The sequence below is a fragment of the Pongo abelii genome, chromosome 3 (genome assembly GCF_028885655.2).
Source record: "Pongo abelii isolate AG06213 chromosome 3, NHGRI_mPonAbe1-v2.0_pri, whole genome shotgun sequence".
NCBI classification, from domain to species: Eukaryota; Metazoa; Chordata; class Mammalia; order Primates; family Hominidae; genus Pongo; species Pongo abelii.
The window spans coordinates 124534399-124561901 of record NC_071988.2 but is presented as its reverse complement, the minus strand read 5'-3'; the positions used below and the strand labels follow the sequence as shown (position 1 = coordinate 124561901).

General features: G+C 37.1%; 1 protein-coding gene and 1 pseudogene across 9 annotated transcripts in view; one reads left to right on the top strand and one right to left on the bottom strand.

Annotated features, from left to right (window-relative positions):
- The window catches only part of SLC9B1 (solute carrier family 9 member B1), a 133786-nt gene that overhangs the window by 32823 nt on the left and 73460 nt on the right, over positions 1-27503 (top strand). The window lies entirely within an intron of this gene.
- On the bottom strand, positions 20952-25788 carry LOC129058814 (actin-related protein 3B-like; annotated as a pseudogene).

The window sequence follows — 27503 nt, the reverse complement described above, 5'->3', positions numbered from 1 at the left end:
ATTATAAACAGGATGAAAATTGTAAGAAAGAGATGCCAGATATCAAAAACACTGTAACAAATGAAGAATGCCTTTGATGGGCTTATTAGTAGGCTGGACAAAGCTGAGAAAGAATCTCCGGGCTTGAGAATATGCCAGTAGAAACTTCTAAAACTGAAAAGCAAACAGAAAAAAATACTGAACAACAATGAAACAGAATATCCAAGAATTGTGGGGTCACTACAAAAGGTGTAACATACATGAAATGGGAATACCAAAAGGAAAAGGAAGACAGAAAGGAATAGAAGACATAGTTGAAGCCATAATGACTAGGAATTTCCACAAATGAATGTCAAGCACCAAGTCACAGATTCTGGAAGCCCAGAGAAGACCAAACAGGGTAAATGTCCAAACAGATTACATCTAGGCATATCATATTCAAACTTCAGAAAAGTCAAAGATAAAGAAAAAATCTTGAAAGAAGACAGAGGTAAAACTACCTATAAAAGAGCAAAGGTAAGAATTACATCCAACTTCTCGTCAGAAACCATGGAAGCAAGAATAGAGTGGCATGAAATATTTAAAAAGTTGAGAGAGAGAAAAAAAAAAAAAAAAAACCACCAGCCTTAGAATTCTGTATCCTGTGAAACTGTCCTTGAAAAGTGAAGGAGAAACAAAGACTTTCACAGATAAACAAAAATTGAAGAACTTTTGTGCCAGTTGAGTTGGCTTGCAAGAGATGTTAAAAGATGGTCTTCAGAGAGAAGGAAAATGATGTAGGTCAGAAACTCACATCTACGTAAAAAAGGAAGAATATTTGAAAGGAAATACCCAAAGATAAAATTTTTTAAATTCTTAATTTATCTAATAGATAACAATTTGTTCAAATTAATAATAGCAATAATGTATTTATGACTAGAGCTTATGTGTAAGGGAAATGAATGTGAGCAATAATACAAGAAATGGGAGGGAGGAATTAGAAATATTATTATAAAGTGTTTGCTCTACATATAAAGCCATATAGTATTATTTGAAAGTGGACTTTGACCAGGCACAGTGGCTCACACCTGTAATCCCAGCACTTTGGGAGGTGGAGGTGGGCAGATCACTTGAGGTCAGGAGTTTGAGACCAACCTGGCCAACATGGTGAAACCCTGTCTCTACTAAAAATACAAAAAATTAGCCGGGCATGGTGGCAGGCACCTGTAATCCCAGCTACTCAAGATGCTGAGGCAGGAGAATTGCTTGAACCCAGGAGACGGAGGTTGCAGTGAGCTGAGATCATGCCACTGCACTCCAGCCTGGGCAAAAGAAGGAAGAAAAAAAAAAAAGAAAAGAAAGTGGATTTGTATTAGTTGTAAATGCATGTTGTAAGCTCTCAGGCAACCATTACAAAAATTTATAAAGAAGTATAATTGATATGCTAACAGAAAATTGAATCATATAAAATGCTCAATTAAAACCACAAAAGGCAGGAAAAGAATGCAAGACAAAAGAAGGAACAAAGAAGAAGGGCAATGAATAGCAAAGAGGAACAAGCATGATTGATATTAACCCAAATATATCAATAATCACTTTAAATGTCAATGGTCTAAATACACTAGGTAAAATACAGAGATTGCTAGAGTGGGTCAAAAATAAGACCCAACTATGTGTTTTTTACAAGATACATATTGATTAAGGAAAGAGATGGAGAATGATATTCCATTCTAACACTAATAAAAAGAAAGATACATTAGCTATATTAATTTCAGACAGCAGACTTCCAGCAATGAGTGTTATCAGGAATAAAGTGGAGCATTACATAATAATAAAAGGGTTTATTATTCAAAAAGACATGACAATCCTTAATGTATTTGTGCCTAACAAAAGAACATTAAAATACGTGAGTCAAGCCAGGCTCATTGGTATGCATCTGTAGTCCCAGTTACTCTGGAGGCTGAATAGGAGGATTACTTAAGCCCAGGAGACCAGCCTGGAAAACATAGCCAGACCCTTTTTCTTAAAAAAAGAACACATGAGTCAAAGACTGATAAAACTATAAGGAGAAAGAGATAAATTTCATTTTTCTAGTTGGAACTTTAACACCTGTCTATCCGAAATGGACAGAGACAGCAGGCAAGAATTCAATAAAGACATAGTTGAACTCAACAGTATCATCAGTCAACTGGATATACTTGACATTTATAGACTACTTCTTGCCAAAAGAGCAAAATACAAATTCTGCTCCGACTAATATGGAACATTCACCAAGATAGACTATATCCTGAGCCATAAAACATACCTTAATAAATTCGAAAGGATGCAATCTATGCTCTCAGACCACAATGAATTTTAACTAAACATCAGTAACAGAAAAACAGCTTTAACATCCCAAAATACTTAAAGATTAAACAACACACTTCTAGATAACACCAAATCAAAGAAGAACTCTCAAGAGAAATGTAAAAATACTTTGAACAGCCAGACATGTTGACTCACACCTGTAATCCCAGTACTCTGCTAGGCCGAGGCAGGCAGATTACTTGAGCTCAGGAGTTTGAGACCAGCCTGGCAACATGATGAAGCCCTGTCTCTACAAAGAAATATAAAAATTAGCTGAGTGTGGTGACACATGCCTGTAGTCTCAGCTACTTGGGAGGCTCAAGTGGGAAGATTGCTTACCCCAGGAGGCAGAGGCTATAATGAGCCAAGATCACACCACTGTATTTCAGTGTGGGCGATAGAGTGAGACTCTGTATCAATAAAATAAAATAAAATAATAAAAAATACAAGTACTTTGAACAAAACGAAAATACTACTTATCAAAATTTATGGGATGCAGCAAAAGCAATGCATAGAAGGAAATTTATAGCATTTGATAATATTTCTTAATAGAAAAAAAGAAAGATCTAAAATGACTAAATTAAGCTTCCACCTCAGGAAGCTAGAAAGAAAAGAGCTCATTGAGTTCAAAGTAAGCAGAAGAAAAAAAGTAATATACTTTAGAGTAGATATCAATACAATTAAAAACAGGAAATCAATAAATTTAATGAAACAAAAACCTGGTTCTTTGAAAAGATCAACACAATTGATAAGCCTTTAGCCAAACTAACTAAGAAAAATATGAGAGAAGACACAAGTTACTTATATCAGGAATAAAAGAGAAGACATTGCTACAGATCCCGTGGGAATTAAAAGGATAATAAAGGAATACTATGAACAACTTTATGCCCACAAATTCAATAACCTAGATAAAAAGGACCAATTCCTTGAAAGACACAATCTGCCAAAACTCACAAGAAGAAATGGATAATATGAATAGGCCTATAACTATTAAAGAAATTGAATCAGTGTTTCTTTCCAAAACAGAAAGTACCAGGCCCAGGTGGATTCACTGATGAATTCTACAAAACATTTAAGGATGAAATTATACAATTTTCTCAGCTATTTCTAGAAGACATAAGCAGAAGGAATACTTTCCAATTTATTCTATAATGTCAGCATTCCTAATATCAAAATCTGGCAAAAACATTATAGAACCAATATCTACAGACCAATATCTCTCATACACATAGATGCAAAAATTCTTAACAAAGTATTAACAAATTGAGTTAAACAGCATATAAAAAGGATACACCATGACCATGACCAAGTGGGATTTATCCCAGATATACGAGATTAGTTCATCATTCAAAAATTAAGTAATGTAATCCATCACATCAATAGGCTAAGGAAGAAAAATCACATGATCATATCAGTAGATGCAGAAAGGTACCTGACAAAATCCAATGCCCAATCATGATTAAAACAAAAAAAACTATCAGCAAGCTAGAATAGAGTGGAAACTTCCTCAACTGCATAAAAACTATCTACTAAAATCCTACAGCTAACATTGTACTCATTGGTGAAAAACTAGAAGCTTTTTCACCAATTTACTGTTCTTCTAGATCAGTAACAAGGTAAGGATGCCTCCTCTTACCACTTCTTTTCAACATTGTACTGGAAGTCCAACTAATGAATTATGACAAAGAAAGTAAATAAAAGGTATACAGGTTAGGAAGGAAGAAATAAATTTGTCTTTGTTTACAGATAAGATGATTGTATCAGTAAAAATTCTAAAAGAATCATGTAAAAAAACCTCCTGGAACAACTACTAAGTGAGTAAGGTTGCAGGTAGAAGATTAATATACAAAAGTCAATTGTTTTCCTATGTGCCACAGTGAACAAATGGAATTTGAAATTAAAAACAGCACCATTTACCTTAGCACCACAAAAATTAACATCTTAGATATATGTCTAACAAAAATATGTACAAGATCTATTTGAGTAATAACTATAAACTCTGATGAAATAAATAAAAGAACTAAATAAATTGAGAAATATTTTATGTTCATGAAAGACTAGTATTGTCAGATGTCAGTACTTCCTAACTTGATTCAATGCAATCCCAATCAAAATTCCTGAAAGTTATTTTGTGGATATGAACAAATTTATTTAAAAATTTGTTTGGGCAGGCAAAAGACCCAGAAAAGCCAACTCGACATTGAAAGAGAGAAACAAAATCAGAGAACTGACATTACCCAACTTCAAGACTTACTATAAAGCTACAATAATCAGGACAATGTGGTATTGGTAAAAGACTAGACAAAGGGATCAATCAAACAGAATAGAGTCCAGAAATAGACCCACAAAAATATTGTCAACTGATCTTTGACAAAGGAATAAAGGCAATACAATGGAGCAAACATAATCTTTTCAACTAAACATGATGCCAAAACATATGGACATCCACATGCATGCAAAAAAAAAAAGGAATCTATACATAGACCTTAAAACTTTCCACAAAATTACCTCGAAATGTATCATAGACTTGAATGTAAAACACAGAACTATAAATGTAGATGGTAACATAGAAAATCTAGATGACCTTTGGTATGGTAATGAGTTTTAGATATAACACCAAAGGCACACTCCATGAAAGAAATAATAGATAAACTTGATTTCCTTAACATTAAAATGTATGTTCTTCCATGCTGTTGCCTTCTGTGAAAGAGAAGGGAAAAAAATCTATGCTCTGTGGAATACACTTTCAAGAGAATGAAAAGACAAGCAACAGATTGGAAGAAAATATGTGCAAAGGACATATTTGATAAAGACTGTTATCTAAAATATAAAAATAACTCTAAAACCTCACCAAAAAGAAAACAACCAGATTAAAAATGAACACAACACTGGAACAGGAACCTCATGAAATAAGATATACAGATGGCACGTAAGCTTATGAAAAGATGCTCAACATGATAGGTCATTAGGTAAGTGTAAATTAACACAACAGTGAGAGACCACTACACACCTATTAGGATGGCCATAATCCAAAACACTGACACCACTAAATCTTGGCAAGGGTACGGGGCAACAGGAACTTTCATTCATTGCTGGTGGGAGATGTACAAACTGTACAGCCCCTTTGGATGATAGTTTGGCAGTTTCTTACAAAAATAAAAAGACTCTTACCATACAATCCAGCAATTACACTCCTTGATATTTACCCAAATGAGCTGAAAACTTAAGTCCACGCAAAAACCTGCACATAAACATGGATGTTTATGGCAACCTTATTTATAATTGTCAAAATTTAGAAGCAATCAAAATGTCTTTCATTAGGTGAATGAATAAATAAACTGGTACATCTAGAAAGTGGAATATTATTCAATACTGAAAAGAAATGAGCTACCAAGCAATGAAACAACATGGAGTAAACTTAGATGCATGTTTCTAAGTGAAAGAAGCCAATCTGAAATAGCAACATTCTGTGCGAGTCCAACTATATGACATTCTAACAAGAGCAAAACTATGGACACAGTAAAAAGATCAGTGGTTGTCAGGAATTGAGAGGAGGGAGGGAGGAGCAGGTAGAGCCCAGAGGATTTTTAGGGCAGTGAAACTATTCTGTATGATGGAAATATGTCATTATACATTTGTTAAAAGCCATAGAACATACAAACCCAAGAGGGAACCTAATGTAAACTCTGAACTTTGGGTGACTATGATGTGTTAATATAGGTTTATCAGTTCTAACAAATGGACCACTCTGGTGTGGAATGTTGGTCATAGAGGAAGTGTGTGGGAGCCGGGAATTTTTTTTCATCAACTTTTATTTTAAGTTCCACGGTACATATGCAGGATGTGCAGGTTTGTTACATGGGTAAACGTGTGACATGTGGTTTGCTGCACAGATCAATCCATCACCTAGGTATTAAGCTCAGCATCCATTAGCTATTCTTCCTAATGCTCTCCGTCCCTCAACCCCCTCAACAAGCCCCAGTGTGTTGTTCCCCCCGTGTGTTCTCATCATTCAGCTCCCACATATAAGTGAAAACATGTGTTATTTGGTTTTCTGTTTCTGCATTAGTTTGCTGAAGATAACAGCTTCCAGCTCCATCCATGTCCCTGCAAAGGACACGATCTCATTCCTTCTTATGGCTGCATAGTAGTCCGTGGTATATGTACCACATTTTCTTTATCCAGTCTATCATTGATGGGCATTTATGTTGATTCCACATCTTTTTTATTGTGAATAGTGCTGCAGTGAACATCCATGTGCATGTGTCTTTATAATAGAATTATTTATATTCCTTTGGGTATATACCCAGTAATGGGATTGCTGGGTCAAATGGTATTTCTGCTCCTGGATCTTTGAGGAATTGCCACACTGTCTTCTACAATGGTTGAACTAATGTAAATTCCCACCAACAGTGTAAAAGTGTTTCTTTTTCTCTGAACGTCACCAGCATCTGTTGTTTTTTGACTTTTTAATAATCACCATTCTGACTGGCATAAGATGGTAAATCATTGTGGTTTTGATTTGCATTTCTCTAATGATCAGTGAGGCTGAGCTTTTTTTCATATGTTTGCTGGCTGCATAAATGTCTTCTTTTGAGAAGTGTCTGTTCATGTCCTTTACCCACTTTTTAATGGGGTTGTTTGGTTTTTTTCTTGTAAATTTGTTTAACTTCCTTGTAGACTCTGGATATTAGACCTTTATCAGATGGATAGATTGCAAAAATTTTCTCCCATTCTTTAGGTTGTAGAGAGCAGGGATTTTTGAGATCTCTGTAATCTCTGCTCAATTTTGCTGTGAGCCTAAAACTGCTCTAAAAAATAAAGCCTATTAAAAATACAATAATATCCCCATTCCTTCTGGGTTATAGTCAGTAGAGAACAGACACTAAGGAGCCAAGTGGGGATGAACATAGTTCCATTAGTGGAGGGCCAGTGCTTCCCCCAAGTAAGACCTCCTTGGAAAACTGGTGTAAACATAAGGCTTCTCCATAGATCGTGTCTCCTCCTGTCTGGAAAGCTGATCCTTCAGAGCAGACTTTGAGTACCCAGTTAACTATGAGGAAGGACTTGCCTCAAAAACACTATCATGGGCAGACTGGAGTTCACTAGAGGCTGGAGAAGAGAAATAGATGCCTTTTAGAGGGGTCCTGATCGACATGTGTTTACTACTGAGAATAACAAATGAAAAGAGGAGAGTTTACTCATCCAAACAATGCAAAACAGACAGAGGAATGGATTTCTCACTTTTGAGGCAAAAGAAACCTACCTACTGATTCTAGGATATGGCTCAATAACTATGAGGTTCTCACCAATCAGGTTAACTACTTACTATTCCAATCTTGGCAAAGAGCAAATAGGAAATGAAAAGAGTTGAAAACTTTTGTCTCTAACATCAATGAACTTGAGAAGGGTTTTCACCTATAGTTTCACATTATAATGCTTTTTTATTCCCCAAGAAGTCATGCATTCAATTAAGTATGTTTGCTCAGTGGTTTTTACCCTGTCATAAGTAGAACTATTTATGCAGTTGCTCTCTGTAACGCCTTTCACAGCATCATATTTAAAAAGCTTTTAATAATGAGTATAACCATGTACGGTAAATTAAGAAACCAGAAAGCTAACCATATCAATAAATACTAGAGAGCAAATAAAAAGTTTTAGAGCATTTATTTTAGAAAAGTTTTGTAGTATTATCCTAAAGATAAGAATACGTTTTTAATCCTTTGGGTATATACCCAGTAATGGGATTGCTGGGTCAAATGGTATTTCTAGTTCTAGATCCCTGAGGAATCGCCACACTGACTTCCACAATGGTTGAACTAGTTTACAGTCCCACCAACAGTGTAAAAGTATTCCTATTTCTCCATATCCTCTCCAGCACCTGTTGTTTACTGACTTTTTAATGATCGCCATTCTAACTGGTGTGAGATGGTATCTCATCGTGGTTTCGATTTGCATTTCTTTGATGGCCAGTGATATTGAGCATTTTTTCATGTGTCTTTTGGCTGCATAAATGTCTTTTTTTGAGAAGTGTCTGTTCATATCCTTTGCCCACTGGTTGATGGGGTTGTTTGTTTTTTTCTTGTAAACTTGTTTGAGTTCATTGTAGATTCTGGATATTAGCCCTTTGTCAGATGAGTAGATTGCAAAAATTTTCTCCCATTCTGTAGGTTGCCTGTTCACTCTGATGGTAGTTTCTTTTGCTATGCAGAAGCTCTTTAGTTTAATTAGATCCCATTTAAGGATTATAAATCATGCTGCTATAAAGACACATGCACACGTATGTTTATTGAGGCACTATTCACAATAGCAAAGACTTGGAACCAAGCCAAATGTCCAACAATGATAGACTGGATTAAGAAAATGTGGCACATATACACCATGGAATACTATGCAGCCATAAAAAATGATGAGTTCATGTCCTTTGTAGGGACATGGATGAAGCTGGAAACCATCATTCTCAGCAAACTATCGTAAGGACGAAAAACCAAACACCGCATGTTCTCACTCTTAGGTGGAAATTGAACAATGAGAACACATGGACACAGGAAGGGGAACATCACACACCGGGAATGGTTGTGGGGTGGGGGGAGTGGGGAGGGACAGCATTAGGAGATATACCTAATGTTAAATGACGAGTTAATGGGTGCAGCACAACAACATGGCACATGTATACATATGTAACTAACCTGCACGTTGTGCACATGTACCCTAAAACTTAAAGTATAATAATAAAAAAAGAATACATTTTAAAAAATTTGTAACTTCTCATAGACTATATATTTTTAAAACTCTAGCTGTCCCATATTAATTGCTTAGCCATATACTGCACCCAGCTGGGGCTCTGAGAATGGCACATTGAAAAGAATTATTAGGGACAAGAAATTTTTCTGGTTGTTAGAAAAAAATTGTACTAGTGTTCTAAAAGTTCATAATTAAAGTATTCCCAAAAACGTTCTCAACATTGGTGTTTAGGTGCTCTCCTGAAGTAACATTAATTTAGATACATCAAAATGTCATCTACTCAGCAAACATTTATTGAATACCTATAAGGTTCTGTTTTCCAGGGAGCTAAAACAAAATATCTGCCCTCAACTACAAGCATAATAATAAATTACTTAACCAGAATCCTGTTTGTAATTCTCTTAAGGTCCCTCACACCAGTGTAGTCAAAAGTATCTTCATCTTCTCACTAGAAAACTCTGCTCCTCTTGTTCTTCTTCCTTTTTTTCTGGTTTTTTTTTTTTTTTAAGTTATAATATTGTCTGTTATACAGCCTAGAGAGCTCATAAGCATCTTTGACTTGGCCTTTTTTCCTCATGCTGTTATTCAGTTTGTTTATAAGCCCTATCAATTCCACTTCCATAATATTTCTCTCTTTTTTTTGTTTTCTTTTTTTGGAGGCAGAGTCTCACTCTGTTGCCCAGGCTGCAGTACAGTGGCACCATCACAACTCACTGCAACCTTGACTTCCTGGGCTCAAGCGATCCTCCTGCCTCAGCCTACTGAGTAGCTGGGACTGCAGGCACATGTCACCATACCTTGATAATTTTTAAAATTTTTTGTAGAGACAGCATTGCGCTGAGTTTCCCAGGCTGGTCTTCAACTTCCGGGCTCAAGCCATCTTCCAGCCTTGGCCTCCCAAAGTTCTGGGATTACAGATAATAAGCCATTGCACCCAGCCCATAACATTTCTTATGTTTATTTTACTCCTAAAGTTTAGCAAAGCATTCAAGACACTTCATGTTTCAATTATGAATTTTCTTTCCACTCTCACCTGCCAAAATGTCTCACTTCATCCAGACAAATTTACTTACCTCTCAATGTGCTCTTGACTTCACGTTGCTATATCTGTGTCCATCCTATCCCTTAATTTACCATGTCCTTATCTTTGCCTATTGAAATTTCATCTTTCAAGAACCTATGATTTTTTTTCCAGATTTTCCAGTTTTACTTTGGCACTTATGCCATTTTAATTTGTACAACATTTCTGTCTTTTTTATTAAATTAATTGTAAGTTCCTTCAAAGCAGGTATTAGCTCTTTATGATTGGGACCTATCCTTGCATATAGTCATTCAGAAACCATTTAATAAATTAGCTAATGCAATATAAATTAGTTATTGCTTCAAATGAGATGTCATGAAAACTATTGATGACTGTTAAGAAATGATAGTATCTTTGAATTTCAGAAGAGACTTAATTTCTTGATTTTAAAGTAGAAGTTCAAAGTAAATCAATACTGATATCTACATTCAAGACATAGAATATTATATAGGCTAGTAAATATTATCCTTCATCTCTGGAGTATGAAAAGGACCGTAACTGGTGAAATTGCTGCGGTTTTTTTTATCTGACTAAGTGTATTAACCAAATCCAGTGAATGTTTCTGTCTGCATCGTATTCAAGATCTTTCCAGCTTTTGACACCAATGATCACTCTCTTATTGAAACACTTGTCTTTTTTTTTCTAATTCTGAGGCACCACTTACTGGTTTTCTTCTTCCCTCACTGCTTCTTCCTTTCTTGTCTTCCATATTCCATTCTTCTTTTCCTAACTTCTAAATACCAACTATCACTCAGGACTTAGACCTGGGCCTTTTCCTCTTTTCTTTTTATATAGTTTGTCTATGTGGTCTCATCAATGTCCAAGATATCATATTTATGCATGCGACCTTCTAATTTAAACATTATCTGGCCAGGCGCGGTAGTTCACACCTGTAATCCCAGCACTTTGGGGGCTGAGGAGGGCAGATCACCTGAGGTTGGGAGTTCAAACCAGCCTGGCCAACATCTTGAAACCCCATCTCTACTAAAAAATACAAAATTAACCAGACATCATGGCATGTGCCTGTAGTCCCAGCTACTCAAGAGGCTGAGGCAGGAGAATCGCTTGAACCCCAGGAGGCAGAGGTTGCAGTGAACTGGGATTGCACCACTGCACTCCAGCCTCAAAAAAAAAAATTATATATATATATGTATATATAATCATTATAGATATAGTTGAAGCTTCCTGTATACTATTTTCCAACCTCATTCCCCTCCTTTTCCTGGAGGTACCAACTATGCAGATAAAAGCAGAAATTAATGTCAGTAGCAGTGTGTTCGTCATGTGTCTATGCCTTCGTGACAAAGGAAGTTTAAAAACTTGAGTTCCTGGCTTCTACATTGGGAAAATAATATTAATAATGTTAGAAATTCTCCAAACATGGGGTGACTTATTAAAACCTGCTCAGGCCAGGTGCCATGGCTGATGCCTGTAATCCCAACACTTTGGGGCACCAAGGTGGAAGAATCATTTGAAGCCAAGAGTTTGAGGCTACCCTGGGCAACATAATGAGACTTCGTCTCTACAAAATAAAAACTTTTTTAAAATTAGCTAGGCATTGTGGTGTGTGCCTGTAGTCCCAGCTACTCAGGAGCCTAAGGCAGAGGATCCCTGGAGCCCAGGAGTTCAGGGATGCTGTGAGCTATATGATCGTGCCACTATTCCAACCCAGGCAGCAGGGCAAGACCCTGTCTCTTTAAAAATAATAAAATAAAATAAAAGCTGCTTGGGCAAACTGTTAAATGTTTGCTTCTATTCCTGAGATACCCAACTGGTCCAGAATTTTTTTAGAATACATTACTAGATTTACTATTATTTTATTTTAGATGTTTGTATCTAAGCTTAGTTTGGCCTCCAGTTTTCTTGGATTATAATGATCTTAAATATTTATATTGCATTTATGTTACCCGCACAAAATGAATGGAAGGTGTTCCCTCTTTTTCCATTCTCTGAAATTATTTTGATATGATAGTGCTTATTTATATGTTCTTTGAATGTTTGGTAGAACTTTCATATTAAAGTATCTCATACTAGTGCGTGTTTTCTATGAGAAAGTATTTACTGATTGAATTTTTAAAAATAGATACAGGAATATTCAGGTGTCCCATTTCTTCTTGACTAAGTGTTTATAAGTTATAGTGGCCAACGAAGTTGTTCATTTTACTTATGTTTTTAGACTGTTGTCATATAGTCATCTATAGTAGTCACTTTATTATTTTTTCACTCATATTTTATGTTACACTTCATTTTTTATTCTTAATATTGCTTATTTATGCCTTCTCTTTTTAATTAATCAATCTTACCAGAAGTGTGCCTATTTTATTATTCTTTTCAAAGAATCAGCATTTGGTTTTGTTAATCTTGCCTATTGTTTCTTTGTTTTATAGTTTATTAATGTCTATTTCTACTTTTAGCCTTATTTCCTTTAATCTATTTTATTTAGGTTTACTCCGATTTTTTTTTTTTTTCTTTTAGATAGAGTCTTGCTTGTTGCCCAGGCTGGAATGCAGTGGCCCAATCTCGGCTCACTGCAACCTCTGCCTCCCCGGCTCAAGCAATTCTTCTGCCTCAGCCTCCCAAGTAGCTGGGATTACAGGCACCTGCCACCACACCCAGCTAATTTTTCTATTTTCAGTAGAGACGGGGGTTTCACCATGTTGGCCAAGCTGGTCTTGAACTCCTGACCTCACGTAATCTGCCCGCCTTGACCTCCCAAAGTGCTGGGATTACAGGCCTAAGCCACCATGCCCAATCTCTTTTTCTCTTTCTAAACTTCCAAAGGTGGACGCTTAACTAATTTTCAGCCTATTTTTCAATATAAACATTTAAAGATATAAATTGCCCTTTCAGTACTGCCTTAGCTCTATCTCACAAGTTTTGTTATGTAGTATTTCACTTCCAAATATCTTCTGATTTTTGTTTTTATGTCTTCTTTGACTGAAAAATTATTTAAGGTATGCCTTTAGTTTGAAAATGAAATAAATTTACATTTTTTTCTATTGTAAATTGCATTTTGGTTACAGAGTATAAGCCGCATGTTATAATGTTTGTTTATTTGTTGTGATTTGATTCATAGGCTAGTATAGGTTCAGTTCTCCTAAGACTTTATCAGGCTTCAAAGTATATATATTCTCTAATTTGAGCATACAGAAGTCTATATATTTCCTTTAAATTAAGCTTTTTTAATACAGTGGTTAAAATCTGAGATAATCTTACTACATTTTGATTATCATTGACTCAGAGGTTTAAGTTTCTTCAAGGTTGAGGATTTAGCCATTTTTCTTTTTAATTCTGTGAATTTGTGCTTCATATATTTTAAGATTGAATTGTTACTTTCATACATGTCTTTACATAATGACTTTTATTCCTCAGAATGTTTTTTGTCTTAAATTATAGTTTTTGATATGATAATAGCTATACCAGCCATATATTGGTTAATATTTGTTTTATTTATCATTTACTCTTCTCATACCTTCAGAATTTTGTGTCTTCATATTTTTAACTACTACAGGTTATACCTGGATTTTCATGTTTTTAATCCAGTCTTCAAGTGTCTGTCTTTAACTAATTTAGACCGTTTAAGTTTATTGTGGTTATTGATAAATTTATATTTACTTCTGTCATCATATTTTGTGCTTTCTGTTAACCATATTATTTCTCTAATTCTTTTCCCCAATGCATTCTATTAGATTGATCAAGGTTTTTCCCCTCTGTTTGTTTAAAAGTTGTATGTTCTAGTTGTATTCTATTCACGATTACCCTTGAAATTTAATATGTGTACTTGAATTAACAAGTAATTTTAAAAATTAATTTTAAAATTAAAATCACTAGTTTCATCTTGAAGGATGCATTAATTTTGATCACACTCATTTGTCTCCAACTTATTGTTTTCCAGTACTTTTGTTCCAATTTATATTTTATCAGCTTTTTTGAGGTATAATATACAGACCACAAAATTTATTTTAAGTGCACATTTTGATGAGTTTTGGTAAATTTATTGAGTTGTACAATTACAAAAATTCAGTTTTTGAATACATACATAATCTCAAAAAGTTTCCTCATGCTTATTTGCATTAAAGCCTCACTCCCACCTACCCAAGTCCCAAGTAACAAATGATCTGCTTTCTTTATAGTTTTGCCTTCCATGAAAAGTTACATAGATTGGCCAGGCACAGTGGCTCACGCCTGTAATCCTAGCACTTTGGGAGGCCGAGGCCTGAGCCCATGAGTTCAAGACTAACCTAGGCAACATGGTGAAACCCCATCTCTACTAAAAATACAAAAATTAGCTGGGCATGGTGGCACACCTGTCAGCTACTCGAAGGCTGAAGTGTGATGGATTACGTTTATTGATTTGCATATATTGAACCAGGCTTGCATCCCAGGGATGAAGCCGACCTGATAGTGGTGGATAAGCTTTTTGATGTGCTGCTGGATTCGGTTTGCCTGTATTTTATTGAGGATTTTTGCATTGATGTTCATCAGGGATATTGGTCTAAAATTCTCTTTTTTTGTTGTTGTGTCTCTGCCAGGCTTTGGTATCAGGATGATGCTGGCCTCATAAAATGTGTTAGGGAGGATTCCCTCTTTTTCTGTTGATTGGAATAGTTTCAGAAGGAATGGTACCAGCTCCTCTTTGTACCTCTGGTAGAATTCGGCTGTGAATCCATCTGGTCCTGGACTTTTTTTGGTTGGTAGGCTAATTAATTATTGCCTCAATTTCAGAGCCTGTTATTGGTCTATTCAGGGATTCAACTTCTTCCTGGTTTAGTCTTGGGAGGGTGTATTTGTCCAGGAATTTATCCGTTTCTTCTAGAAGAGGGGTTTATAGTATTCTCTGATGGTAGTTTGTATTTCCATGGGATTGGTGGTGATATCCCCTTTATCATTTTTTATTGCATCTATTTGATTCTTCTCTCTTTTCTTCTTTATTAGTCTTGCTAGTGGTCTATCAATTTTGTTGATCTTTTCAAAAAACAGCTCCTGGATTCATTGATTTTTTGAAGGGTTTTTTGTGTCTCTATCTCCTTCAGTTCTGCTCTGATCTTAGTTATTTCTTGCCTTCTGCTAGATTTTGGATTTGTGTGCTCTTGCTTCTCTAGTTCTTTTAATTGTGATGTTAGGGTGTCGATTTTAGATCTTTCCTGTTTTCTCTTGTGGTTATTTAGTGCGATAAATTTCCCTCTACACACTGCTTTAAATATGTCCCAGAGATTCTGATATGTTGTGTCTTTGTTCTCGTTGGTTTCAAAGAACATCTTTATTTCTGCCTTCATTTCGTTATTTACCCAATAGTCATTCAGGAGCAGGTTGTTCAGTTTCCATGTATTTGTGTGGTTTTGAGTGAGTTTCTTAATCCTGAGTTCTAATTTGATTGCACTGTGGTCTGGGAGACAGTTTGTTGTGATTTCTGTTCTTTTACATTTGCTGAGGAGTGCTTTACTTCTAACTATGTGGTCAATTTTGGAATAAGTGCAATGTGGTGCTGAGAAGAATGTACATTCTGTTGATTTGGGGTGGAGGGTTCTGTAGATGTGTATTAGGTCTGCTTGTTGCAGAGCTGAGTTCAAGTCCTGGAAATCCTTGTTAACCTTCTGTCTCATTGATCTGTCTAATATTGACAGTGGGGTGTTAAAGTCTCTCATTATTATTGTGTGGATGTCTAAGTCTCTTTGTAGGTCTCTAAGGACTTGCTCTATGAATCTGGGTGCTCCTGTATTGGGTGCATATATAGTTAGGCTAGTTAGATCTTCTTGTTGCATTGATCCCTTTACCACTATATAATGGCCTTCTTTGTCTCTTTTGATCTTTGTTGGTTTAAAGTCTGTTTTATCAGAGACTAGGATTGCAACCCCTGCTATTTTTTGCTTTCCATTTGCTTGGTAGACCTTCCTCCATCCCTTTATTTTGAGCCTATGTGTGTCTCTGCACATTAGATGGGTCTCCTGTATACAGCACACTGATGGGTCTTGACTCTTTATCAGTTTGCCAGTCTGTGTCTTTTAATTGGGGCATTTAGCCCATTTACATTTAAGGTTAATATTGTTATGTGTGAATTTGATCGGGATCGATGGTCTTTATAATTTGGCATGTTTTTGTGTGGCTGGTACTGGTTATTCCTTTCCATGTTTAGTGCTTCCTTCAGGAGCTCTGGTAAGGCAGGCCTGGTGGTGACAAAATCTCTCAGCATTTGCTTGTCTGTGGAGGATTTTATTTCTCCTTCACTTATGAAGCTTAGTTTGGCTGGATATGAAATTCTCAGTTGAAAATTCTTTTCTTTAAGAATGTTGAATATTGGCCCCCACTCTCTTCTGGCTTGTAGGGTTTCTGCCAAGAGATCTGCTGTTAGTCTGATGTGCTTCCCTTTGTGGCTTTCTCTCTGGCTGCCCTTAACATTTTTCCCTTCATTTCAACCTTGGTGAATCTGACAATTATGTGTCTTGGGGTTGCTCTTCGCGAGGAGTATCTTTGTGGTGTTTTCTGTATTTCCTGGATTTGAATGTTGGCCTGCCTTGCTAGGTTGGGGAAGTTCTCCTGAATAATATCCTGAAGAGTGTTTTCCAACTTGGTTCCATTCTCCCCATCACTTTCAAGTACACCAATCAAACTTAGATTTGGTCTTTTCACATAGTCCCATATTTCTTGGAGGCTTTGTTCGTTTCTTTTTACTCTTTTTCTCTAAACTTCCCTTCTCACTTCATTTCATTCATTTGATCTTCCATCACTGATACTCTTTCTTCCACTTGATCGAATCAGCTACGGAAGCTTGTGCATGTGTCATGTAGTTCTCGTGCCATGGTTTTCAGCTCCATCAGGTCATTTAAGGTCTTCTCTATGCTGTTTATTCTAGTTAGCCATTCATCTAATCTTTGTTCAAGGTTTTTAGCTTCCTTGCAATGGGTTCGAACATCCTCCTTTAGCTCGGAGTAGTTTGTTATTACCGACCTTCTAAAGCCTACTTCTGTCAATTCGTCAAAGTCATTCTCCGTCCAGCTTTGTTCCATTGCTGGCGAGGAGCTGCGATCCCTTGGAGGAGAAGAGGCGCTCTGGTTTTTTGAATTTTCAGCTTGTCTGCTCTGGTTTTCCCCCATCTTTGTGGTTTTATCTACCTTTGGTCTTTGATGATGGTGACCTACAGATGGGGTTTTGATGTGAACGTCCTTTTTGTTGATGCTGTTCCTTTCTGTTTGTTAGTTTTCCTTCTAACAATCAGGACCCTCAGCTGCAGGTCTGTTGGAGTTTGCTGGAGGTCCACTCCAGACCCTGTTTGCCTGGGTGTCACCAGTGGAGGCTGCAGAACAGCAAATATTGCTGCCTGATCCTTCCTCTGGAAGCTTCATCTCAGAGGGACACCTGGCTGTATGAGATGTCTGTCAGTCCCTACCGGCAGCTCTGTCCATTCTCAAGAGTTCAAACTCCATGCTGGAGTACCACTGCTCTCTTCAGAGCTATCAGACAGGGATGTTTAAGTCTGCAGAAGTTTCTGCTGCCTTTTATTCAGCTATACCCTGCCCCCTGAGGTGGAGTCTACAGTGGCTGCCAGGCCTCGTTGAGCTGCAGTGAGCTCCACCCAGTTTGAGCTTCCCAGCTGCTTTGTTTACCTCTCAAACCTCAGCAATGGTGGATGCCCCTCCCCCAGCCCAGGCTGCCACCTTGCAGTTCGATCTCGGACTGCTGTGCTAGCAGTAAGCAAGGTTCTGTGGGCGTGGGACCCACAGAGCCAGGCATGTGATATAATCTCCTGGTGTGCCATTTGCTAAGACCATTGGAAAAGCACAGTATTAGGGTGGGAGTGTCCGGATTTTCCAGGTACCATCTGGCACGGCTTCCCTTGGCTAGGAAAGGGAAATCCCCCGACCCCTTGTGCTGCTTCCCAGATGAGGCGATGCCCCGCCCTGCTTCGGCTCACCCTCTGTGGGCTGCACCCACTGTCCAACCAGTCCCAGTGAGATGAACCATGTACCTCAGTTGGAAATGCAGAAATCACCTGTCTTTTACGTCAATTATGCTGAGAGCTGCAGACAGGAGCTGTTCCTATTCGGCTATCTTGGAATGATCCTCTCTTTTCATTTATTTAAGAAATTTTTGAAAAGCAAAGATTTCATCATTTTGATGAAGTCCAATTTATCAGTTTTTCTTTTATGGAATATGTTTTTGATATTATATCTAAGAAACCTTTGCTTAGTCCAAGGTCATAAATATTTTCTCCTATATTTTTTTCCTAGAAGTTTTACAGTTTTAGCTCATACAATTAGGTCTATGATCCATTTTAGTTAATTTTCGCGTATGACCTAAGGATCTAGGTTTAGTTTTTGTAAATGAATAACCAGTTCTTATAGAATCATTTGTTGAAAGAACATCTTTTTCCTATTGAATTGTCTTAGCATCTTTGATGAAAATCAATTGACTATTTATGTGGGTTGGATTCTGAACTCCACTTAGTTCCATTGATCTATCTATCTCTCTTAATGTGGATTCTACACTGTCTTGACTACTGTTGCTTTACACTGAATTTTAAAATAAGACAGTATTAAGTACTCTAACTTCATTCTTACTTAGCAAGATTGTTTTGCCTGTTCTAGGTATTTTTGTATTTCTATATAACTTTAGAATCAGCTTGTCAATTTTTCCAATAATCTTTCTAGACTTTTGGCAGGAATTACAGTTAATTTGTAGATCAGTTGACATCTAACAATATTGAGTCATCTAATCCATTAACATGATATATCTCTCCATTTATTTAGGCTTTTATCTGAGTGATGTTTTTTAGTTTTCAGTGCAAAGGTTTCGCACTTATTTTGTTAAATTTATTCCTAATTATTATTACTATAGTTTGAGTGTCTCTACCAAAACTCATGTTGGAATGCTTAAGAGGTGGGGCCTAATGGGAAGTGTTTGGGTCTTGGGAGCTCTTCCTTTGTGGGCAGCTTGGTACTATTCTTACACTGCTGAGTGAGTTCTCACTCTTGTGGGATTAGTTCTCTCAGGAATGGATTAGTTACCATGAGAATGAGTTGCTATACGGTGAGGTCACGCTTCATGCTTGGCCTCCTGGTACGTGCCTACTCCCCTTTGACCTTGTTCTACCATGTTGTGACATAACACTAAAGCTTTCACCAGAACCCAAGCAGATGCCAGTGTCATTCTTTCCAGCCTGCAGAACTGCAAGCCAAATATACCTCTTTATAAATTACTCAGTCTCCGATATTCTGTTATAGCAACACAAAACGGACTAAGACAGAAAATTTGTACTGAGAGTGGGATGTTGCTATTTAGATACTCAAAAAATGCAGAAGCATCATTGGAACTCGGTAATGGGCAGAAGTTGGAAGAGTTTGAAGGAGCAGACTAGAAAAAGACTGTATTGCCATAAACAGAGCATTAAGGATAATTTCAGTGAGGGCTCAGAAGACAACAAAAAGACGAGAGAAAGTTTAGAATTTCTTAGAGATTGGTTAAGTAGTCATTACCACAATGCTGATAAAAATATGGACAGCAAAGGCCATTCTAATGAGATCTCAGATAGAAATGAGGAACAAGTATTAGGAACTGGAGACCAAGTCATCCTTGTTAGACCATAGCAAAAATTTGGCTATGTTGTTTCTAAGGCTTTGTGCCCTAAGGTTTTGTGGAAGGCCAAACTTAAGAGTGATGAACTAGGGTACCTGGCAGAGGAAGTTTCTAGGCAAAATATAGAGCCGCTATGTAGTTACTTCTTACTACATTCAGTGAAATGCAAAATGACAAGGGAAGCAAGCATAAAAATTTGAAAATTAATAGCCTGGCCATGTGGTAGAGAATGAAAGAGCATTTTCAGGAGAGGAATCCAAGGGTGCAGCAGAACAGCCAATACTAAAGAGATTAGCACTGAGAGAAGAAAGCCAGTTGATAATTATTGAGACAATTTTTTAAAGGCCCTGAAGACATTTTCAGAAATTTTTGAGGTTGCCTCTCCAGAGGTCTAGGAGGACAGAATGGTTTTAAGAGACAGAACCCATGCATCACTGCCCTGTTCTGTTTTGAGATCCTGCTCCCCAAATTCTGGCACAGCCCTCAGCAGCCACCCCAGCCATGGCACAATCATACCCAGGTGTGGCTCAGGCTGCCATTCCACAAGATACAAACCATAAACCTTGGTGGCACGCAGTCGCGGATCAAGCAGCCTCAGATACAGCTCATAACAGCACTCTGGAGGGTGCAAGCGGTAAGCCTTGATGGCATTTACAACCATGTGGTACTAGTTTTGCAGATGTGCAGAATACAAGAGAAGTGGAAGCATGGTGGCTTCCATTTAGATTTTAAGGGATGTACTGAAAAGACTGGGAGCTCAGGTGGAGACTTGTTCCAGGGCCAGAGCCACTGCAGTGTACCTCCCCTAGGGCAATGCTGAGCAGAAACGTAGGGTTGGAGCTGCCACAAAGAGTCTGTACCAGGGCAATGCCTAGTGAATCCATGAAGTGGACCACCACTGGGACTCCAGAACTATAGAGCCATTGCCACCATCCAACTTCAGCCTGGGAAAGCCACAGGTATCCAACTCCAACCAGTGACAGCAGCCATGTGGCTATGCCCAACAAAGCAGTGGAGGTGGGGCTGCCCAACACTTTAGGGATAAAAACTCCCTACTGTGCCCAGGAGATAGCACATGGAGTGGAGAATTATCCTGGAGCTTTAAGATTTAGTGTCTGCCCTGCTGAGTTTTGAACTTGCTTGAGGCCTGTCACCTCTTTCTTCTTTTGGCCTATTTCTCCCTTTTGGAATGGGACTGTCTGCCGTATGACTATTCCACCATTGCATCCTGGAAGTAAATAACTTTTTTTTTTTTATTTTTTTATTTTACAGGCTCATAGCTAAAAGGAACTTGCCTTGAGTCTTATATGAGACTTTGGACTTTGACCTTTGAATTGTTACTGGAATATATTAAGACTTTGGGGACCATTGAGATTAAATAATTATATTTTATAGTGTAAAAGGGACATGAGTTTGGGGTTCCAAGGGTGGAATGCCATGGTTTCTGTGTCTCTGCCAAAAATCATGTTGGAACCTTTAAGAGGTAGGGCCTAATGGGAGATGCTTGGGTCATGGGGGCTCTGCCATTTTTAGCAGCTTGGTGCGGTTCTCATATAGTGAGTGAGTTCTTGCTCTCATGAAACTGGATTGGTTCCTGTGGGAATAGATTAGTTACCCTGAGAATGGATTGTTATAAAGCAACCCATTGTACAAGGTTGTACCTTGTGTTTGGCCTCTTGGCACATTCCCACTTCCTCTTTGGTCTTTTGCCATGTTGTGATGCACTACTAAAGCCTTCACCAGAAGCTAAGCAGATACTGGTGCCATGCTTCTTGAACTTCCCAGTCTGGAGAAACATGAGCTAAATAAACCTCTTTTTACAGTCTCAGGTATTCTATTATAACAACATAAAACAAACTAAGACATTTATTTTTGATGCTATTGTGATTGGAATTGTTTTCTTTATTTCATCTTTGTACTGTTTGTTGCTACTATATATATAACCGATTTTTGTATATTGATCATATACTCTACAAACTTGCTAAGCCCCCCTCTTAGTTCTAGTAAGTCTGGGAGGGGGTGTGGTATGTGGGGGTGTGTGTGTGGGTGTGTTCCTTAGGATTTTCTGTATACACGGCTAACAATAAAAAGAGTTGTCTTTTTTCCATACCTTTTTTCCTTGACTATTGCACAAATTAAGACCTATGGTGCATTGTTAAATAGAAGTGGTAAACACAGATATCTTTGCATGTTTCCTAATCTAGAGGGAAGCACATTTTTACCATTAAGTATGTTGGCTATAGGCTTCTGGTAGATGCCTTGATCATTTGAAGAAGTTCCCTTCTATTCATAAGTTGATGAGATTTTTTTAAATATATGATTGTTGAATTCTGTCAAATGCTTTTCTGCATCTATTGAGGTGGTCATATGGTTTTGTCCTTTATTCTGTTAATATAGTTTATTACATTGATTTTTGGATGTTAAGTCAACCTCACATTCCTGAGATAAACTTCATTTGATTATGGTATAAAATCCTTTTCATATGTTGCTCAATTACGTTTGCTAATGTTTGGTTAAGAATTTTTATGTCTAGGTTCACAAGGGATATTGGTATATAGCTGTGTTTTCTTGTAATGTCTTTGTCTTGTTTTGATATCAGGGTAATATTGATATCAAATGAAATAAAGTTCATTGGGAAGTTTCCTTCCTCCTCTATTTGCTTAATAAAGTTTTTGTAACATTGGTATTATTTCCTCCCTTAATAGTTTGATAGAATTCACCAGTGAAATATATTTTTTCTCTATAGGAAGATTTGAAATTACTGATGCAATTTCTTTACTTGATATTGGTATTTGTTTTTTTTTTCCTTTTTCCTTGAGTCAGTTTGGGTAATTTGTGTCTTTCTAGGAATTATTCTATTTTATCTAAGTTGTCGAATTTTTTGCCTTAGAGTTATTATGCTATTTTCTTAACATCCTTTTAAGGGTAGGGTCTGTGGTGATATTTCTCTTTGATTCTTGATTTTGGGAATTAGTGTCTTCTTTCTTTTTTCTTGGTCAATGTAACTAAATATTATTTATCTTCTTGACTTTCTGAAATAAGCAATTTTCAGTTTCTTTGGTTGTTTTTAATGTTATCCTGTTCTGTATTTATCGTTTTTCCACTGTGACCTTTTTATTTCATACATCCTACTTACTTTTGGCTTGGTTTACTCATCTTTTTCTGGAGTCTTAAGATGGAAGTTTTAATTACCAATTTTAGATTATTTTTTCTTTCTGTTTTTAAAGCTATACATTTCCCTCTATACACTGCTTTAATTGCATCCTGTAAATAATGCTATGTTATTGGTTTTTCGTATTTTAAGTTTATAACATTTTATTTATAAAAATAGGCTGGGGGAAAAGGATTTATACCACTGCATTCTTTCCTGGGGGAGAACTATTTTGGGCCATTTTTGAAATTGTTTTTCCTCTTAACAATTTTCAAAGTCACATTTGAATTCCTTCAGAATGGTATTTGTCAACAAAAAAGCTCAAGTGAAAAGGAGGAGGGAAACTGGGGAAGCATGAAGAAAGGGAGTGAGAGAAGAAGGAGTGGGCATACAACAGTCAACACATAAAGAAATGGCTTTTACTGAAATGACTCTGCCTTGTGCCTCATGCACTAGGTGATGCAAGCATGCTGCTCAGACATCAACACCAAATGTCATTTAGAAATGGTAGTCTTCTCTGGGTTCTGAAGGACACTTGTTCCCCAACATGACAGTATTAAATGATGCTTTCAAGGCAGACACTAAGACTTTACTCCAAAGAGAAGGCTGTGGTGGCAGATGCTGGGGCCATATTCTTCACAGTCCTTCTTGGTGTGACAGGCCTGAAATAACTCCAGAGTTGAGGCTAGCATTAAGCTTCCAAACCATAAGGCATAGTGCTGCATGTGATGGATTACCACCCGAACCTCTGCAAGCTTAGGTTTGATTCTCCTGCCACTGAGATCCTTACTGAGTTTTAATCTGGCTTGTACCACTCTTCAAATCTCTCTGTAGTTGAGGTTCAAATCCCCGAATATGGTCAAACCCCTTGAAAGAACAACAGTCTTATACAGTGGACGATGCACATCAATGGGACAGTTTTGTATTCATCAACAACATTCAAGATGGATTCCATAAAGTCTGGGTTGGCAAACTCTGGGTAAAAAAATATTTCAAGTTGCGGGAACCTTTTGTAACCAACATCTATTATGAACTTCTCCTGGTTGATCACATTGATACCTGTGTATTGTTTGATCCACTTCCAGGAATTCACATCGTACTTAGCAAATTCCTTGACTATATCCGGGCAAATGTAACAGTATTTCTCCTTAATGGCTTTTGTGGTCTCCAGTGACTGCTCAAGAGGGATTCCTACCTCCCTCTCCCTTAGCAGCTGTTGAATGAAATACACAGTATCACCTACAATCAGGATGTGATTGATGCAGCTCCCAATTACATAACCTACAACTGGGAGAACATGGGTGACTCCATCTCCTTTGTCAATGACTATACTCATTAACATACATTCACTCACTTGTTGAGATGTCCAAGATACTGCCAAGGCCAGTACCTCCTGAATTGCAATGTAGAATCCTGGTACATTAAATAATTCAAACATAATTTCTGCAAAAATGCTCTGTATTTTCTAGTGTATTCAGTGGAAGTTCTGTCATTAAAAAATAATGGTCCTCAGATTCTGCTCAAAGATATTTAAAAACCACTTGCTCCATGAACCTTTCCATAATATCCCAGTCTTCAGTGATTCCATGTCATATTGACCACTTTGAAGCATACATAGATTTATCAATGGCTTCATCCTGTATGAAAAAGTCAAGGTCATCAACTCCCCTCAACATTCTCCTTTGGGCTTTGTCAACTACCTTTGCTGACTCTCTGATAGAAATGCATGAAAGAATAGTAAACTATGGCTCAGTGTTGCCTGCATGGCCAAGCTCAGAATATCTACTGAGGTGATCGCAGGGCTGAGACCCAGAGCAGTGGGTGCAGCTCAACCTCCAGGTGTGGGCTGGATGCCAGGGGCTGAGAGCAAGGCAATGGAGGAGCCAGGGTGGGCACCGACTGGCTCTTACCTGATGCCACAGTCTGCCACACAGGAAGGCAGGAACCCCACCATGCTTGGAATACATAGCACTTAGCCCCACTGGCCACCCTGGAGCAACCTGCCACCATCCACTTGGCAACCCACTCACCCCATACACCATGTCTCCTGCGTGTTTCCACTTTTATTCATTTTAAGATATATTGTAGATGGGTGCAGCACACCACATGGCACGTGTATACCTATGTGACAAACCTGCATGTTCTGCACATGTATCCCAGAACTTAAAGTACAATAAATTTTAAAAAAGGAATATTTTAAAGGATCAACCTACTATTTGACAGTCATGGAAATAGTGAATGGGAATTAAAGGGAAAAAAATAAGTAAGCAAAGGAAGGGAGGAGGAAAGGGAAAAAGAAAGGAAAGAAAAGGAAAAGGGAAATACAAGAAAAGAGCCAAATAAATAAATAAATAAACAAATAAGTGACTGAAAGTCTGGGAGTTGGCAAATACTATTCAGACAACACTGACAAAACAGGCCTCTTGCTAAAAATAGCAGAATGCACAAAGTACAGGAGCAGCCTGTCTGTCCTGAGAGGCTGGGGAGGTTTAGGAAAAGAGGCTAGGGAGATTTGAGACAGATCTGAAGTATATAGCCAGTTTTTGCTGGTGGAAAAACTAATCATGGGTGATTCAGAAAAAGGAAGATACTTACATAATAATTGTTTTGTACCTTTTATTAGTCTTCTGTTACTTTCATAAAATTATCTTTGCATCAAAAGTTATTAACACTTTCACAACTCCTTGTGTGCAAAATTCTTTGCATTGCATTTCTTAATTTGTGATCGCACTGGTAATTTATCTAGCACAATGAACTGAATGTGTGTCTTTATGTTTAAAGGGAAAAATAAAATTCAAAACAGCATATTTGATATAATTTATGATTAGATAATAGAGAAATATCAATTTTGATATAATTTTTAGAAAGTAAAGCTTAGGCCAGTCACAGTGGCTCATGCCTGTAATCCCAGCAATTTTGGAGGCTGAGGCGGGCGGATCACCTGAGGTCGGGAGTTCAAGACCAGCCTGACCAACATGGAGAAACCCTGTCTCTACTAAAAATACCAAATTAGCCGGGTATGGTGCTGCATGCCTGTAATCCCAGCTACTCAGGAGGCTGAGGCAGGAGAATCGCTTGAACCTGGGAGGCGGAGGTTGTGGTGAGCCGAGATCACGCCATTGCACTCCAGCCTGGGCAACAAGAGCGAAACTCCATCTCAAAAAAAAAAAAAAAAAAAAAAGAAAGTAAAGCTTAATGAAAATTTCTTATTAGTAGAACTACTAAAAAAATACAGTGACTCTAAACTCATATCTTACCATGCAATAGGAGATGTGTATCAGAATTTAAGCAGCAGAGAAATCATTTTTAACTTTTTTTTTATTTTTACTTACCAAAAAACCATATGAGCTAAAAATAACAAGGCTTCCTAAAATGTACAAACCTCACCACAGCTTTACCACACTGTTTTTTTGGGGGGTTTGCTATTTTAAAATATAAAATAATTCTTCAATATAACTCACAATTATTTAAGTATCAGCAATACTTTGTTATTTATATTAATAAATTCTGCTTCCTTTTGTAAGATTAATTAGTCTATAGCCTTTGCCAGTCTGTTTCTGGGCATTTTACTATTTCTCTACTCAGAGTTGTAATTGCTGTTTACCTATCCTTCTTAATCAGAACATCCTTCCTTTATACCACTTTTTAAAAAATAAATTTAATACTTAATTCAATTTAATACTTCTAAATAAACATATATATATAATATAGTCAAGTTCATTAGGAATATATGTGTGATTTTTCACATTTCTTTAATGTCCAAAAAGATATCCCACTGCATATATGTTTTCTGGTGGGTTTTAATGTACATATTATTTACTATTCTTTTTTCCTGACACTAGTGCTTCTCAAATTATCTGTGATGAAGAAACAGATGTGGTTTTTTTGTTTGGTTTTTTTTTAAAAAAAAAACTTTTATTTTGGGTTCAGAGGTACATGTTCAGGTTTGTAACATAGGTAAACTCGTGTCATGTGGGGTTTGTTGTACAGATTATTTTGTCACCTCGGGACTAAGCTTAATAGATTAATACCCAATTGTTTTTGTTTTTAGTTTCCTATTTGATGTAGACTGATATTTACTCTTTATAAGATACAGTGTCAAATTGCTATAGAAGTTTGTAACCACTCTCCATTTCTGTATTTGTCTTGTCACTGAGAACAAATCCTTGGCACCAGCCAAGCAGGCCCCTGACCAACAGCACAGGGGAGTGTCCTTCTGGCTCCTTGCTTCCTGTCAACGTTCCACTCACTAGACAAATGCCTGAACCACCCCCTTCTCTTGTCTATTGATATTCAAGCAGAATCTCAATGCAAAAAGAGAATCCATGATGTAATTAGAGAAGATAAAGTGTTCTTTTCACATATATCCTAAAAAATATCTTTCCTCAAAATGTCAAAAATTCTATTACCAGAAATGTTCTGATTTTCCTAGAATGCAAGAATTCCTGGAAGAACATCTTAACAGACTGCAATGTTCTTTCACGCTCACTAGTTCATTTTATTGTAACAAAACCTATTTATGTTGGCAGGAGATAATTTTTTTATCCCCATTTTACAGACAATAAAACTGACAGGTTAAAAAAAATTACATATATATAGTAATTACACTTGTGTTTTCTTCTTTCACCCATAATTACCATTTGCATATATATA